The following is a 17,264-nucleotide window of genomic DNA, read 5'->3' as shown; positions in this document are numbered from 1 at the left end:
TGAGAGGGATGTATGAGAAAAAATATAATGTCTTAGGTATGTACAAGAAGCCTTTTACACCTTTCTCTGATACCTATAATCTGGGGTGGCATAATCACCCCAATTTAGCTGGAAGTCTGAAAACCAGCCGCCTGCACAACCCCCTAGATCATATCCTGCACCATATCATGCACATTCATCTTCTAGGAGTCCTTTAGAGGATACTTTGCATACTTTTATTGAGGCATAGAATAAAACTAATCAAAAGTTTGAATCTTTGATTATGCAGATTGTTGAAGAAAATAAAGAGATAAAGAGTCATATATCCAAGATAATGAGCTCCTTGAGTGTGAATGAGCGTGGCAAGTTTCCTTCTCAAACTTAATCCGCACCCCAAAGTCATCATATGGCACAAAAAAATTTGAAAGAGGTCAATGTCATTGTGACAAGAAGTGGTAAGTCCTTACACATCCAAATAACTGATAAACCAAAGGATGTTGATGAGGAACAAAGAAATGATAGTATCGAGTTCCCCAATGATGCCGAGGTAATCAAGAGTCCAGTTAAGGTACCATTTCCTCAAGTTTTAAAATCTGGTATGCGAACTTTGGATCCTAGTAATGAAATCTTGGAGAATCTCAGGCAGGTAAAGATTAACCTTCCTCTTTTGCATGTTATTAAACAAGTTCCCATTTATACAAAAGTTCTTAAATATTTATGTACAGTTAAGAAGAAGCACCATATTAAGAAGACAACATTTTTGATAGAGCAAATTAGTGCTCTAATTGAACAACGAATTCCTCCTAAGTACAAGGATCCTAGTTATCCAACAATTGCATGTAATATTGGGAATCATGAGTTTGGATAAGCCTTGCTAGATTTAGACACTAGTGTTAATTTGATGTCTTATTTTATTTATTTGCAGCTTGGTTTGGGTGAAATTAAGCCTACTTCTGTTATGCTTTAGTTGGCTGATCGTTTAGTCAAGAAACCGAGAGGGATAGTTGAGGATGTTTTGATCCAAATTGACAAGTTTTATTGTCCTGTTGATTTATTAATTTTGGACACTCAATCAGTTGTTGAGTCTAACTCTAAGGTTCCTCTCATATTAGATAGACATTTCCTTACTACAGCTAATGCACTTATAAATTGCATGAATGAGTTGATGAAGTTATCTTTTGGAAACATGACCATCGAGGTCAACATTTTCCATATTGAGAAACAACCAACAGATGACGAGTGCCACTAAACGTACATGATTGACGCACTCATAGACAAGGGAGTTCACACAACTCATGATTTTGATCCCCTTGAATATTTCCTTGTGAATTCTGAGTTTGATACATCTGTTAGTGATTCATCTGATGTTATTAATATTTGTGTTGTTTTTTATGAAAGTTAGGATTATGGCACATAGGATTGGTAACAGAAACTTGAGGAGTTGCCTAAGAAATGTGGAAAACAGATTCCTGTAAGTATGAAAACACTAAGAGTTAAATTGAAACATTTACCTAAGTCTAAAGTCTATAAGATTAAAATGAAAATATTTCATTATAAAAATATTCTTAAGAAAAGGTTTAAGCCTAATGATCGAGTGTTTTTATATGATTCTAAACTCCATAAGCACCCAGGAAAACTTCGGTCTAGTTGGATTGACCATTTTTTTAGTAAGGAATGTTTTTGTAAATGAGGCGGTAGAAATAGAAGATCCTAAGGATGGTCGGATCTTTAAAGTAAATGGTTAATGCCTTAAAGTAATAATTGATAGGCAAGTTCCAGAAGTGGAATACATTCCACTTGTAGATCCAGTCTATCAACCTTGACCACACCAACAAGTATGTTTATTTATTTATTTTGTTTTACTTTGTTTTGTTTTTTTTTTTCTTATTTTCTTTCTTTTCCTTTTTGTTTGCTGTTGTTTTCTTTGTTTTTGATTGCAGGATAGTTTCATTTCTTCATTTCAAGTTATCATCTTTGGTGTTTAGCGAGCTACCCACGTCACTCATTAGGTGTATTTTAGCATTTTCAGTTACTCCCCATTCAATTTTGATTTTTAAACATTGAGGACAATGTTTCATTTAAGTTGGGGGTGGTGGTGCAAATTCAGTATTTAAAATGCTTGTTGGAACTCTGTGGCATATTTTCATGTGTCAAATTTTTTTTTAATTTGCATAACACTTTCATCATTTTCATGTGGACTCATTCTCATTCATAGCCATCTTCGTGAATTCACTAAACCCACCATAATGATTTTTGCTAAAGCATTCACAAAACCCTTAATGTACTTATCCAAGTTTTGTGGTAAGATGGTGGTTTGACACATGTAACTAGAGAACTCTTTTGCTTAAGTATTCATATGAGTTTGGAGAGGATTGAGAGCATACAAATGTAGTAAATTGTGATAAGCGTTCATTGATCTGTTGAATTGGGAACTTCTTTTGAGAATATCATTACATGGTTTTGTGGTATGATGGTGGATATACTTGGGATATAACGAAGGTCAACTTAGGATTAACGTTTGAGCCTTTCAATCTATCCCTTTCCATCATAGACCCTTAGTAGCCAACTTTGAGCCAATAAACACATGTAGCTTTTTTCTTTTCATATGCCCATATCATCTATGCCTCTCCACATTGGAGTATAACCTATACAATCCGGTATTTTAATTATTCTTAATTCATTGGATAACTCAATTAGGAACTCAATTTACGAAATTTCCAATCGGAAGGTATAGATTTATAAACTAAAATTAAATCAAATTTAACCCTTTAAAAAATCATTCACCACTTTTAAAATATGTAAATTACTATCCCTATTAAGAAAATCCAATGACAACAATATACTCAGAGAGCGATATTGCAGCAAAAAACTAAATCAATATAGATATATAATTGATCCAAACATAATGAAAGAACTAATCCATTTAATAGAAAAAGTATGACTGAATCCATAAACAGAATAAATTCTATGAATATTTGGAGAAGAAAACATCAACGATGAATTGAGAATGATAAAATAAAAGAGTTTTAGCAATTGAAAATTAAATACATGAATTAAAATTAAATTAGAAATACCATCTAATGTGTAAGTTCATCCTTAACCCTACTTGATAATTTAGTTACGCATAAATATACTGGACAACAAAAATCTCCAGAGAAAACTGAAGCGAACGGTGGCCATGAAAGTGATTTTCTCCTCTCTTCAGATCTGCCTCTTGTGTCTCCTCCCCTCAATTTCGTGCTAATGATATGCTTATATAGGGTAGGAAAGAAACCCTAATGTCCTTTTAATTTCCGCATAAAACAATCGCTTAAATTTTAGGACTTATCTTGGCAGTCAAGTACGCCCTTCAGGATTTCGAATTTGAAAATCCTTATTAGAGACAAAGTTATAACCCATTAAGATAGTTTTTTAATGCATCAAGAATTGCATCAATAAGATACGTGAATAAAAATATACAATCAAAAGACTAAAGTATATCCAGGCTATCTCCTAGCGAATTTCAGACTTGAACTTCTTGTGGTTTCATTTTGTGATTTTTTTTTTCTTTTTCTTTTCTTCCAAATTTCTCTTAAATCCCATGAATGTCCTCATTTGAATTTGACTGGGCTTGACTTGCTCTTTTATAAACTCTAAAATTAAACATAAAAAAACTACTTAAGAGTATCCCAATGTAAATAGAAATTCAATTGAAGAATACACATTAATTCCGATGATTTCTACTCACATTTTAGCATTTTAGTCCAATATTAGGATATTTAGAGTGCACTTTTGCACACTCATCAAACCCCCCAACTTACTCATTGCTAGTCCCTAGCAATTTTCATGTCAAAACAACGAAAGAGAGCAAAGAAAATCATATATAAAGGCCATCAAGTCACACTTTCCAGATTAATATATCAAAACAATCTAAGAAATCCAATAACCCATCAAGATCAAATCACCTATAGCAATCTACAGAGTGTGTGTGTGTTCTCCAAGTCATAACCATCTTACCACTGACCTTGACACATGCAACATCAAGAATATCTTAAGCAAAAAGTTCAACTACATAACTCACGGTATAATAGTGTTTCGTGTAAGGTTTCATAATAGGTTTCTCTTATAAAACCTGCTGCTAGAAAGTGACCACTAAGGCGTCGTCGTGAAGGTATAAGATCCTCACAGTCTTCATCTCCGAAGGAGATAACCAGAGAGGAACTGTACCTGGGATACTTGGAAGGCTTGTCTGCTGAGTACACCTAATGATAGTTAGCTTGACGAGCGTGAGCCTTTCTATTGGACACTATTACCCCTCCTCTGACAAATCCACTCGATATGGTATGGATCTCCCCCCTTTGGGGCTCGGTCTTGGTCACGTGTTTGGTGGGGAGTGTCTTACATTCTCCATTATGCCACTACCTCTTAGGGCTTCTACTCTGTCTAGGCTAATGCCCACAACTTTCTTCTCTCCTTGGCTTCACATGGTCTGCTAACATCCTTCCCATCAATTCGGCTACCCTCTTCTTCATAGTTGAACAATCTTCTATCTAGTGAGTATCTGATTGATGGTACTTATAATAGCGCTAGCCCCTAGTGGGTGGGTGCGCATCTTTCCTTGCGGTCGTCGAATTCTCTTGTACATTCAAGTTGTTGTGGACTAGGCAGGGTCTTTGGTCCCACTAGGTGGAATGCCTCTTGTGCCCTCTACCCTGATGACTAGACTTAACTTTTCTGTTGTTGCTAGATTTCTTGGATTTGAACTTCACTTCCTGCTTCCTTGGCTCCAACAGAGCCTACAATGCATCCTCCACGTTAACATTGTCATCGGCCTTATCCATAAACTCCCTCAAGATTGAGGAGGTTTTTCTAGCCAGCTCGGTCATGAATGGGCTTTGGGGCCATATCCCTCCAAGTAAGGCAGATAGCATGATCTTTTCATCTTGGTCGTTGGTGGACAATCTCTCCCTTGTTAAATCAGGTTAAGTAGGCTTTTAAGCACTCTCATTCTCTCTGCTTAACAGTCAGAAGGTAGGCTGTAGGGCGTCGTCGTCGTCTGCTCGTCATGAATTGTGTTAAGAACTACTTGGCTAGCTCCTTGAAGCTGTTTACATAGCTATTGTTGGTAGCATAGCAACATGTTGCTATTTTAACTCTTTGTTCTCTTTTTGCAATTGCTCTACCATGACTGTTGCCTTCTTCAGCTTCTCTTATATATTCGCCAACTTCGATTCTATCTCTGTCATGTTCATATCTTAATCTAGGGTTGGCTACGATCGCATGGCAGTTGGCATGTGAAAAGTACATTGAAGTCTATAAAGATTCCATAGATGACGCCATTGTTAAGGACGTGTTTCATACCACTAACTGCACGGATACCTGCAATGAAGTAAGAGGGTGGCACATAGTGTCCAGTGAAACTCTGATGCCTAAGTTAGAAAAGTAATCTCCAGTAAAGTGTATGAATGAATGTAAATGTATTTCCTTTTTAAGTGTTATTTATAGAGGTGTGAGATGGTAAAGATGACCAACCTCTAAATTATATCATGAAGATTCTCTGTATTAATTGGAGTGATCTCCTTCTTGATCGGTTGAAGAATAATTCAATTGTTGAATGCAGCCAACCTAGCTAGCTAGAAAGAATAGGAAAAGAAAAAGAACCCAATAAAATATTATACAATATATATGTGGAATTTAGTAAATATTAGTAATTGATTGAAAAAGAATAAACGGTATATATAATAATATTTAAATTTTAAAATTTATTTTTTAATTAAATTATGATATATAAATATTTTATTATATATATTTGATAGCATAATTTTTCATTATATATTGAAAGCCATATATATTTTAAACGACGGTATGAAACAAACTAAAAGCTTTGGTTTTCTTCACAATACTTGATAAGACTTTCCTCTTTGAAAAAATCTAGTTACAAATATAATTATATATTAATATATGTATCAATTTATTGTGATTGGACAAAAAGTAAATTTTATTAAAAATGGTACTAATTTAAAATTTAAATATAAAGAAATCAGTATTAATATGTAAATTAGTACGCGACTTTACTTTTATATAGTAAAACTCTTCCTATTTACACTTCACTTTATTTTCTCTCCCACGAACCCTTTTCAATTTGGATCGTTGTTTCTCTTGTATCTTGCTCCTTATCTTGGACACCCTTATCTGGTGTTTAGTTTTTTCTTCCCCACGTTTATCAGTATCTATTGACAAGGAAAATAACATTAAAGAAAACAAGATGGGCGAAAATTAAAAAACTTGAAGGTTCTTATCATGCTAACTACGTATAGTTATTTTTATATATTTTTTATATATTTTATTTATATAATTAGTTAAAATAATTATTTTATATTAAAAATAAATTAACGTAACTTATTACATCAATAAAATATATAAAAAATACGTAAAAATAATTATATATAAATTTTAATATATATATATATATATATCTAAGACTTGAAAAAAAAGAAGAAAGATAAAAATACAAATAGAGTCCGATAGATATTTATTTAATATTTAAGACTGTTATATAAATAATAATAAATAAAGTACAACTCACAAATTATAACTTGTGGATTTGGATGCTTTGACATCTGGCCTATTCGATTGAGAAAACAATGTACGTACGGTGGCATGCATTCGGGGTTGAATATGAAGTTTTTGGAGTCAAATCAAACTTTTTCTTCATCATGAAAAACGGAATAAAGAATAAGAGTGGCTAAGGATAATGAACTCTTTAGTCAACTTTCATTCATCATGTGAATGGTGAATGGGATAAAAGGATAAGGCTGGCGATTGTGGATTTAAAAAATAGTCGTGCTACGGAGTGTCCACCTGCTAAATGTAACTTTTTATTATTTTGTTTATTTTTTTTACATTTTTTAAATAATAATAAAATAGTTTACTAATAGAAATAACTAATGAGATCGTTTAAATTAAATATTTTTTAAATTTTAAGAAATGAGAGAAACAAAATTAAAAAATAATATTATAATATTATTTTTGTTCAAGAATTTGAAAAAGATATAAATGTTTTTTTTTTTATTTAAAAGTTTGAAAAAATTGTAACGATTAGTTTAAAAAAATTATAATGATTAATTTGAAAATTTTATATTTGAATTATGTTTAAGAATAAAATAAAATGAGATGAAATCAAATCAAATGAAAATTTTGTATATAATCTGAATTTCCATACATACTTGTAAATGAAAAAATAATGGCTTTGTAGTCTTCCTTGGACATGTTCTTGAAACTTTGTTTTTAGTTCAAATTCAAATTATGCATCTAGTAGTGAGGTAACTTCAATAGAAGGTTCAAATAGGATTGTTCAACCGACCCGACCCGACTCGAAAAGCACAATTCCGACTTGACTCAAAATAGGGGACGTTCTGATTGGTTGCTTACCCAATTAGCCGATTAGCCGAATGGAAAGTTTCTTGAAATAAGCGGGTGTTCTGATTGGACCTTTTTTTTAAAAAAATAAATATATATAAAAATAAATAGTTTTAATATATATATGTATCCTAGAAAATTCTAATTATCATTTTATACAAGACCCGCATTGTAGTTATATATAATTAGGAAAATTCTATATGTAGTCATTTTCGCGGACTCCTTTGTGCACTCTAGTGATATGATTGGTTGTATATTAAAAAAAAATTAATTCAGCCAATCATATCAGTAGAGTGCGCAGAGAGCGCATAAAAATGACTGTATGTAACATTACTCAATTAATTAATCAAGAGGGGCTTAAATCATCCACCAATTTAAAGATGCAATAAATGAAGATTAAAGAAATAATGATAATACTAGACTAAGAATGTGCCACGTCTCCACTAACTTGGTTACTTTATCAAATCCCCTCCCCATATCTCTATCACCTCTCTCTCTCTCTCTCTCTCTCTCTCTCTCTTTATTTCTTTCTGCCATTGTCGTTCTCTCCAAAGCTATCTTTCTTTGAATAACCCTTGAAAAGGATGCTGAAGACTTGAAGATTTGAAGTTCTCTGCATCGATTTGCTAAAATAGCAAGACTCCTTGAGTTGCTCTATTTTATGTTTATGTTTTCACATTTGCTAATTTTCTCTTGTTCTCTTTACCAGAATTGCCCCCAATGGCTGAGGAGTGCATATTTAGAATAGGAACGTCTTGGCGCCGAAGAAACATAATAGCTTTATCTGAGACTCTCTGCGCAGGGACTGTACTAGTTTTCGGTTACGGGTATTAACCGATCCTAACTGTAGTATTTTGAAAGTAAAACAGAAGAGTTCCACTTCCGATTATTTCATTCCGGGTCGGGTAATTCGGTGATGAAAAGTCGGAATTTTTGGGTCGGTTCGGGTCGACGGTTTAAATGTACAGTCTTAGGTTCAAACCATATTGACTATATTTTAAAAGGACTAGTCAATGATATAATTAGAACCTATTAGAGTTTTATAAAAAATAATAACTTTTCATTCTCAAACACTGTTAGATTTCATTTATTACCTACCCTTATCTTTATTATATGGAGTATCACACTTCTCCCTTCCTCTTTATTAAAACCAACTTAGCGTGCTAAAGCCACTAATGTTAGCCATCAATAAACCTAGCAAACAACGGAGAGGACTTTTTTGGACAAACAAGGTTTTGCTCAACCACACCTCTTGCCTTTGGACGGTGAAAGAGACAAGAAATTGACTGCATAACCTTTGGTCGTTCACACCACTCAACCACACCACTTGCTTGCAAAAGATCATCAGCATGTTGAATACAACTGCGGGTGGCGTTTTTTGTCAACTCAACCAAGTAGAATAACCTTGCCTATCTAACGAACCAAAGACCACCGCCACCACCAGGGCTCCATTTTTCAGTGAAAAACATATACAATATTTTTTTTGGACAAAGAAAGTTTCACTCCATTATGTCAATAAATATGCAATTGTCGAGCTTGAGGAAAATTTATCACGTATCTTCAACAAGGTTCGGCCAAAGACTGCCAGCTCAAATGACACCTTCTCCCCGCCACAAAGGGGAGCATTGAGGTTGCGAGTTCAAGAATCAGTACTGGGTATTCGTACAACTTACAAATGGAAAACAAAAAAAAAAAAAAAAACATTTTTAACTAGCTTCAGGAAATTATTGAGTCTTTAAAGCAACTCCAATAAAAGTATAGAATCTCCTAGTACTTGGAGAGAAAACAGAAAGAAAAAAAATTAAAAAAGCCCACAAAAGAAGATTGATGGAGCTGCGGTGGGCGATGGCGGCAAGAGAAGACCGAGGTGATGAGGTTGAGGAATGCTAGGAACAACTGGGGCCTATGGGTTTTGGTTATGCAAAATTCATATTCTAGTGTGATGCATCTCTTTTAATTTATGTGGAATATGTGACGTGGTAAAATTTTATTGGTGTCGGTTAACGCTTTGAAACTTTATTATTATTGTTTTGAGTTTTGAAAAAGTTGGATTGAGATTTGAAAAAATTAAATTGTTAATTATATTTTATGTGAAAATTTAAAAAAGTTATAATGATAAAATAAAATAAGAGTGTTTGTCAATCCTAACGGCCTTTTTAATTACAAAATTTGAAATTGAGGGACTGGATTTGCAAATGTGCTAAAATTATGGCATAATTTAAGCACGATTTATTTTATTTTGAACAAATAGTTTGATCATATTAATTTTCTATCGCATCACGTCAATTTTATTAGTTTTCCTAAAAGGGTTATTTACATTTATTATTTTAAATGAATGTTCCTTCAATATTTTTATATGGTTACATAAGATATAAAGGGGATGATCATACAAGATCGCACACCTTAATATATCAAAGTGAACTGCACTTGATATTTGGGTTGACCCCGCAGAAAGCGAAGATCTTAGAGCAGGCGAAGGATGACAGAGGAGGCACGTTCGAAGGGAACGATTTAGTATACCCACATGTATGAATATAATATTAACTAGAAGTCTACGCCTCCATGATCAAGAATACATCGTAGTTAACATGTTAAACTCCCAATACCATCATTAGATACAGGCTGTAACTTAATTATAAGCCATTGGCAACTACGATTCAGATCCTGATCAGTATGCTAGTTTCTTAGATACGACTAAACCGCATAAGGACTTATTATAATCAACGACTTAGGTTCGGTTAGGATAACGAGTTAGATAAGATGAGTTGAGATAATAATTTAAAGTTCAATAAAATATTATTAAAATATTATTTTTAATATTATTATTATTTTAAGATTTAAAAAAATTGAATTGTTTATTATATTTTATATAAAAATTTAAAAAAATTATACTAATAAAATGAAATTAGATGATATCCAAACCAGACAAACTATGTGTAAAGACAGGAAAGTAATCAAATCATATATATGCCCAAAATGAATATACATTAATCTCGAAAAATAAATAAATTTTCAACTGTGAAGAATGAGAGAAAAGAAAAGAAATTGTGTAAACCGATTTCAAAACTGTAAGAAAAATCATATAGGACCAAAACTTTCAAAAGTTTATTAAAGCACACTCAATTATACATTCCAATCACATATGTTAAAAAAGAAATGACAGTATGTCGCCTAAGTGTATCGCTTCAAATCATTACTTATCAAATTTATTTTTTATACTTAATAGTTAAGGAAGTAATTATTAGTGTATTGATTTTTTTTTTATATTTTTTAAAAATATTTTAAAATGATAAAAAAATTTGAATAAAAAAATTAGAAAAAAATAAAAAAGTGCTTTTAGCCTAAGTACAGTCACCGCAAGCGGCATAGTAACGGTGCTCATGTTAAAATTATGTATGCAACCTACCATGTTACAAAACAAAAATTCGCAATGAAAAGGTAAGACTGGTAAAATCTTTTACTAGAAACTTTAAAGGCACCACAACATCATACGAATACCACAAGTCTCATTACATCAATCATCCCATCATAACAAGCTATATTTCCTTGGAAACTCTGCATAATATCATTGTCCTCCCTGTCAAATAACTAAAAAAAACCAATAATGAAAAGGATAATTCTGATATAACCATGACTCTCCTTCGCTGTTCTCCTTGTACCCTTTTCCCAATAAATGATATGCAAAGTCTACACTTCCTTGGGTATTCCGGTTTGCCCTACCTAAATACTCTTTTCCTTCATTATGTGCAATAAACATTATGCATATCATGGCATATAACGTAGACGGAAGGGAGAGAGAGAGAGAGAGAGAGAGTTCACTCAAGATTAGGGTTAAAACAAATGAATGATTGATGGTGCATTAAAGTGTGTTGCGTACAGTCCTGTTAATGTCGTGTTTCGCAGCCTAGGCATTTACACGGAGATCCAACCTAAATAACTTGTGTAAGGGGAAGAGAATGAGCTCTGGTGTGATTCGAGGACCCTTCGATGCCAAAGTTAGTGGGAGATCTGGTGATGGAGAAAGCTAAGAGATTGATAAAGGAGAAAGAAAAGCAGACCTCTCCCGTGGAATTGGGGTATTTATACCCAGCTTCAACTCAGCTGCCAAGGGAGATCGTGGAGTGTTAGGTTGTGCTTGGGTTAGACCTGCCACCAACCTGCTTCTGCGGCTAAGTGTTAGGCCTAGGTTGTGCCATCCCATGGGGTCTCAGGCTGCACGCCGTTGTGTGTTTGGGTCTCCTAACATGCATTAAATGTGGCATGTTCCTAGCCTGAAGCGGCCACGCCTTGCCGCCGGCATTTTGCTCCAATTGCCTGTCATGTATCTTCTGTAGGGCTCGGTCCCTCACCGAGACCCTAGACAATCATTGCCTGTGGTGGGCTTTCTAACTAACTTGGGCTCGGGTCTGGGGCCCCTTCATGCTGGAAGGTGTACCACAGGTGTGGCACAGGTCCTTTGCCTTGGGCTGCCTTGCTTTCCCCTTGATGTGCCAGAGGCCTCCTTGCTTCCTACGAGCTAGAACTACTAAGCCTGGGACCCTTTACCCCTTACATTACCTTGCAAATTCTTATCACAGCAATGTGGTGGGAAGCCAATATATCTCGTGTCCTGTGCCACCCCCTGAACACGTGCCCTATCACCAACTAATGCTTCAGATGGGAAAGGGTGACCTTTTCTCGGGACCTTTGATGATTGGGGGTCGACTCGGTTCTCTTCCCTCTCTTTCATCGCGGATTGGTTCGTGACCTTCATGTGTCCCTTGTTCAGTCTTTCCTTTTCCCGAACTATCTCATCGGCTAGGTTCTCCATGCCACCTGTCTCTTTTATGGGAAACGTGTCTCCTCGGTTCCCACAGCCCTTCTGCCTTTCGACAGTTGATGGAACAGGCCGATTGTTCCTTTCCCCACGTCTTGGGAGGCGCATTGCCTGGTGCTTCCCACGTGTCTGACACAGTTGCTGCTACTCATATCCGTTGGGATTTGCCAGCTGTTTTGTTGGCGTCATCATTGTCAGTGTCGCTTCATTTCTCCCTCGCCTTTCCCAGCTATCCTCGACTATATAAGCCGCCCCCTTCCTTCTTCTCCCTCATTTATGCATCTCTCCCTCTACACCCCTCCTTTGAACCTCAGTCTTTCTAACAATTCCTCCCTGAGCTCTGTCCTGCTATATTGCCTCATTCTTCCATCTGCTACCCGATTCTTCTTCATTGCTGTCCTCTCCCCACTTCATCGACAGCGCCCATTGCCTCCCCCTTTTCTACCACCTCCAAACACTCCTATGGCCCCCAAAACTTCTTCCGAGACCCCCCCCTTCCATCATTTGTGGGGAAAAACTGGGTGTCATCCATTACACTCCCAGATCTTTGAGCGATTTGCTCAATGTATGATTTTCCCACCTCCAAGATTATTGAAGTCCCCAGGGTAGGGCAGCATGCTATGGATGCTGACGGGGTGGCATCTCGAGTGGCGCTCTATTGGTGCTCTATCCCCTCATTTTCTGGGTTGGCCCTTCCATAGCTTAATCCAAACGCCTGGAGGCTCCTGATATCCAGCTGCATTATCTACAAAAATACTCTTACTTCAATCGCAGAGGGGTATCCTGACCTAATCACTCTGGAGTACATATACAACTACTGAGTGAACTGCATCGAAGGGAGCATATGCACCTTCAGGCTCACTCACTCAGAAGATCGTCACCCTTGAGCAGCGTCACTCAAGCGTCAAGGAGTGGAACTGGAAATTCTTCTTCATATCAGGCTAGGGGTGGGATGTGACGCCCCCAAATCTCACGTATGCACATGGGGAAATCGAGACATCGGGATGATGACAACACGGGTCACCACCCTATCGCCAAGTGCCAAGTGTGTGTATAAGCAACAAATGTGCAAAAGAAAATACGCAGCGGATAAACAAAGTCATATAACTAAGTACCATAATTTTTTATTGGTTTAATACAAAGCCGTTCAAAACATACATAATAAAATATTACAAACCACAAATATTATTTCAAAACCAACTTCAAAGCATAAACTCCAACTCAATACTCCGGCAGAGCCGTCTCCTCGGGCTTAGCCTCCTCCTCCTTGATCTCTGCATCAAAATCTACGGTACCAAAATGGTGCCGCAGGTAAGTAAGATCCAAACACCACAAGATAAAAACATATTAAACTCAACAATATACATAAAAGAATGCAAATGCACATGTTCCATAAAAAAAAATCACATTTTTTCACGCACGGGAAAATCCCATTTTTGGCCCAAAAACATAACCTTTAAAACCAGCCTTGCCATTATCCCAGATAATAGCCCAAAGTAAGAAACCACCATTTTTCTAGAAAATGGATCACAAAGCCTCAACGTAATCTCGCCATTTTCTCAGAAAATGGCCCGTACCGAAAACCATAAAACCGATCCAATTATTGCGTGCACCATGATCTCCCCTAGGGATCATTCGCACACTCTGACTCCTGTGCCACACTGCAAGTAACGTCTACGTGTGTGACACCTAACGAGCGATGTCCAGTACTCGCGCCCAGCGCGTCCCTGGACCAAGCCATCCTCTAGTCCCCGCCACTCTAGGGACCACGGAGTCAACATGACAGCGTTACCGTATCGTGGGATCCGGTCGTCACCCAGCAACAACTCAGGAGATGTCACTCAGTATTATCCACTCCCGAGTGACCAGAGGAGCTCCACCGAGATAATACCTCATCCCGACTTGGGGTCGTGATACACACGCACCTGAAAATCCATTTACCATTTACACGATTAAAACTGGATTTTCTCAAATTAAATAAAATGCACATGCATGCCCCATGTAATGCACGCCTCAAGGCACAAATAACCAACCAATCACAAAACAACAAACCAAGCAACTCCGTCCTCAATTCATTCGACTCCCGAGCTCCTCGGACTCAGTTCAGAATCAACCAACCAACAGTCAAATAATTATTGTAAGAGCAAAATATATTTAAATCTAAAAGTAGAGTTTGGAAAATACTTACAGCGCTATAAGGTATTTTTTGAAAGCTCACGACGTTGCAAACGGTGGAGGAAAATCAATGTAACAGTGTATTTTACACTGTGGTCGTGGGTAGTAAAGTACCCACTTTCGAACGGGGATAAACCAAGACACAAAATTGATAGGAAATGGTCTAGAGATGTTTATGAAGCTAATGGAAGTGAGCTTTGGCCGTGGGTGGCGGTGGAAATGGCGGTGGAACTGCAAAAAGGGGCTGAACGGAGTTGAGCTCGTGGGAGCTGATCTGGCAACGGATCGAGGCTGGAATTGGGTGGGCTGGGACGGCAAGAGGTAGGAGATGAAGTTGTGAAGAGGTGATGGCCAGAGGTGGAGCGACGGCGCCGAAAACGGCAAAAGGCCATGCGGCTTAGATGGGCTGTAGGGGGTGATCGGTGGCACGGATAGAGGTGATTTTTGGTGCGGGTGTTCACTGGCCGGAGGGGAGTTTTTTTGGGTGGGAGGTGTCAGCCACGCTAGCTGGACGGTGGTGGTTCTGGGCAGGAGGCTGGACAGCGACGGGAAGAGGAAAGAGAAGCAGCTCGCGCGTGGGAAGGAAAGAGAAGAAGAAGAAAAGAAAAGAAAGAAAGAAGAAAGAAAAGGAAAAAGAAAAAATAAAAAAAGGAAAAAAAAGAAAAAGAGAAAAGAAAAGATGGAGAAAGAAAATGAGGTCCAATTCTCACTTCCGGAATCTAAAAGCCGAATCGACGAAAACGATTTTAAAACCATAAAACGATTAAAATAAATTAAACACCACATCAAATAAAATAAAACCAATTAAAATACAACAATTTAAAATAAAAGAGCTAATATTAATTAAATTAAAAACCCCTTTAGTGAAAATACACGTAAAAACGGGGTATCACATGGAAGTATCCCATGAGGGAGGAGGTCCACCAAGAATATTTGGTTTGGGCCATTTGGGCATTCCTTCCTTCCTCCAGTGCATCCACATCAGGTTGAATAGGAGGGAAGAGGATTGCCTAGCCATTGTGATTGCCTGGGCGAAGACAGATCCCAAAGAGTTGGTCATCAATGTGGCCCTTTTTTATGCCAACTTACGAGACTACCTGTGTACGCCCGACTATTCATACATGCTTGGCTTGGATTTTTTGGGTGAGATCCCCTCACCTCGGGGCTGGAAGTGCGCTTCAAACTCTTTTGGTAGTAAGGGAAAGCGGCTGAACATGAGTTACAACCTGCACCGGGAGACTTCGCAAGAAGCTTGTGGGTGAGAGGAAGAGAAGCCCGTGCACCCAGAGATCCCAGTCCCTCTAACCTTGGGAAGCATGTCATTCCCGAATGGGTCGTGCACCACTGCTGGCCTTTCTTCTTCGGCTGTCCCCCATACCACACTCATCGGGGCACTATTTGCCTTCTTGGAAGAAGAAGACAATGAGGGCGACTTCCAGGCTATCTTCTATAGCACTTTCGTGTGCCCTAATCCTCGTGAGGTTGAACCATTCACATCTTTTGAAGATGCTTTGAGGGAGGAAATTACCCGCAAAGCCCTGCGGACCTTCTCCCAGCTTGAGGGTCTGAAAGGAGGGCCGGCATTTCCTTTGAGGCCTCCCCAACTGTCTCTGAGACTGAGAGCCAAGTAGAGGGAGAAGAAGATGAAGACGAAAGAGAAAAAGAAGAAGAAGCAAGAGAAGAAGAAGAAGAAGAAGAAGAAGAATAAGAAGAAGAGGAGAGATAAGAAGGAAGTTTTGCGACTTTTGAATTGATGCACCTTTTCTACCTTCTATATATTCGTTTTTGGACAAGGATTCTAAGATTTTTTCTTGGCTTTTTGTAGACACCGAAATTACCCTTATTGGAATTGTTTAGAAAAAGTTATCCTTCAATTACCGAAAGGTACTTCAGGAATTTAGAGAACTGAATGTTTCCTATTCTCGTGATGACTCATTCAATTTATTTATTCCTAAATAAAAATAAAAAAATAAATAAAAACTCTAATAAATAAGAAAATTAAACACAAATTAGCATAAAATTAAGAATAAAAGTATGACAAAACTTATATTGAAATTAAGCACATCAGCTGTCAATAACGAGGGTTTGTGACCTTGTGTTCTTGTCCAAATCCTTCAAGTTTCGTCAAATCTCAAGTAAAGTTTGGGGGCGTCACACTTCCCAACTCTATAAATTTAGTGGTATATTGCTGTACCTTTATACTTCCTTGGACTAAATTAGTGAAGTTTTTATTTTATTTTATTTTTTTATTTTTATTTTTATTTTTAATTTTTAATTTTTATTTACCTATGTTTTCTTATAATCTTTGGAAAATATCGGTCGTCAAGTTCTTTCTTGAACCTCTCCCATTAGATTGTTATTGTGGCTTCTAGTTTAATGGTAAGGAGTTGCCTTTGGGTGTCCTACCATAAAGTTGCCTCTCCCTAGAGAGGTAGCTTGCATATAACACATTTTGGTCCTTGCTGCATTTGCACAACTCAAAGATCCTTTCACTGTCATATATCCACCTTTTTGCCCTCATTAGTCCTCGTTTTTGAAGAATCTTAGATAGGGTGAGCCAAGAATCGCTCATATGTACATCCCTTTACTTCCTCCCTAAGGGATCCTAGGAATTGAGCTTGCATGTGACGAGAGTATATCTCATGTTGTTGTTCCAACACATCCGATCTCCTATTTAGAGCCTTCCTAGTTCCTTGTTTCTTCCTTCGTCGAAAGATCCTGTAATGACCGTCCTTGTGGGGGGTCCTTTAGAAAATGATTTTAAGAAAAACAACGGGAATTATCGTTCGTAAAAAAACTTTTTCCTTCCATGCCAAGATACAAAAGACTCCATATTTATAAAATAAAACGTGATTATTAATTTAAAGAGAGTTACAATGATAAACATTAACATTTA

Source organism: Carya illinoinensis, chromosome 10 (genome assembly GCF_018687715.1).
Source record: "Carya illinoinensis cultivar Pawnee chromosome 10, C.illinoinensisPawnee_v1, whole genome shotgun sequence".
Lineage (NCBI taxonomy): Eukaryota > Viridiplantae > Streptophyta > Magnoliopsida > Fagales > Juglandaceae > Carya > Carya illinoinensis.
This window is presented reverse-complemented; position numbering follows the sequence as displayed.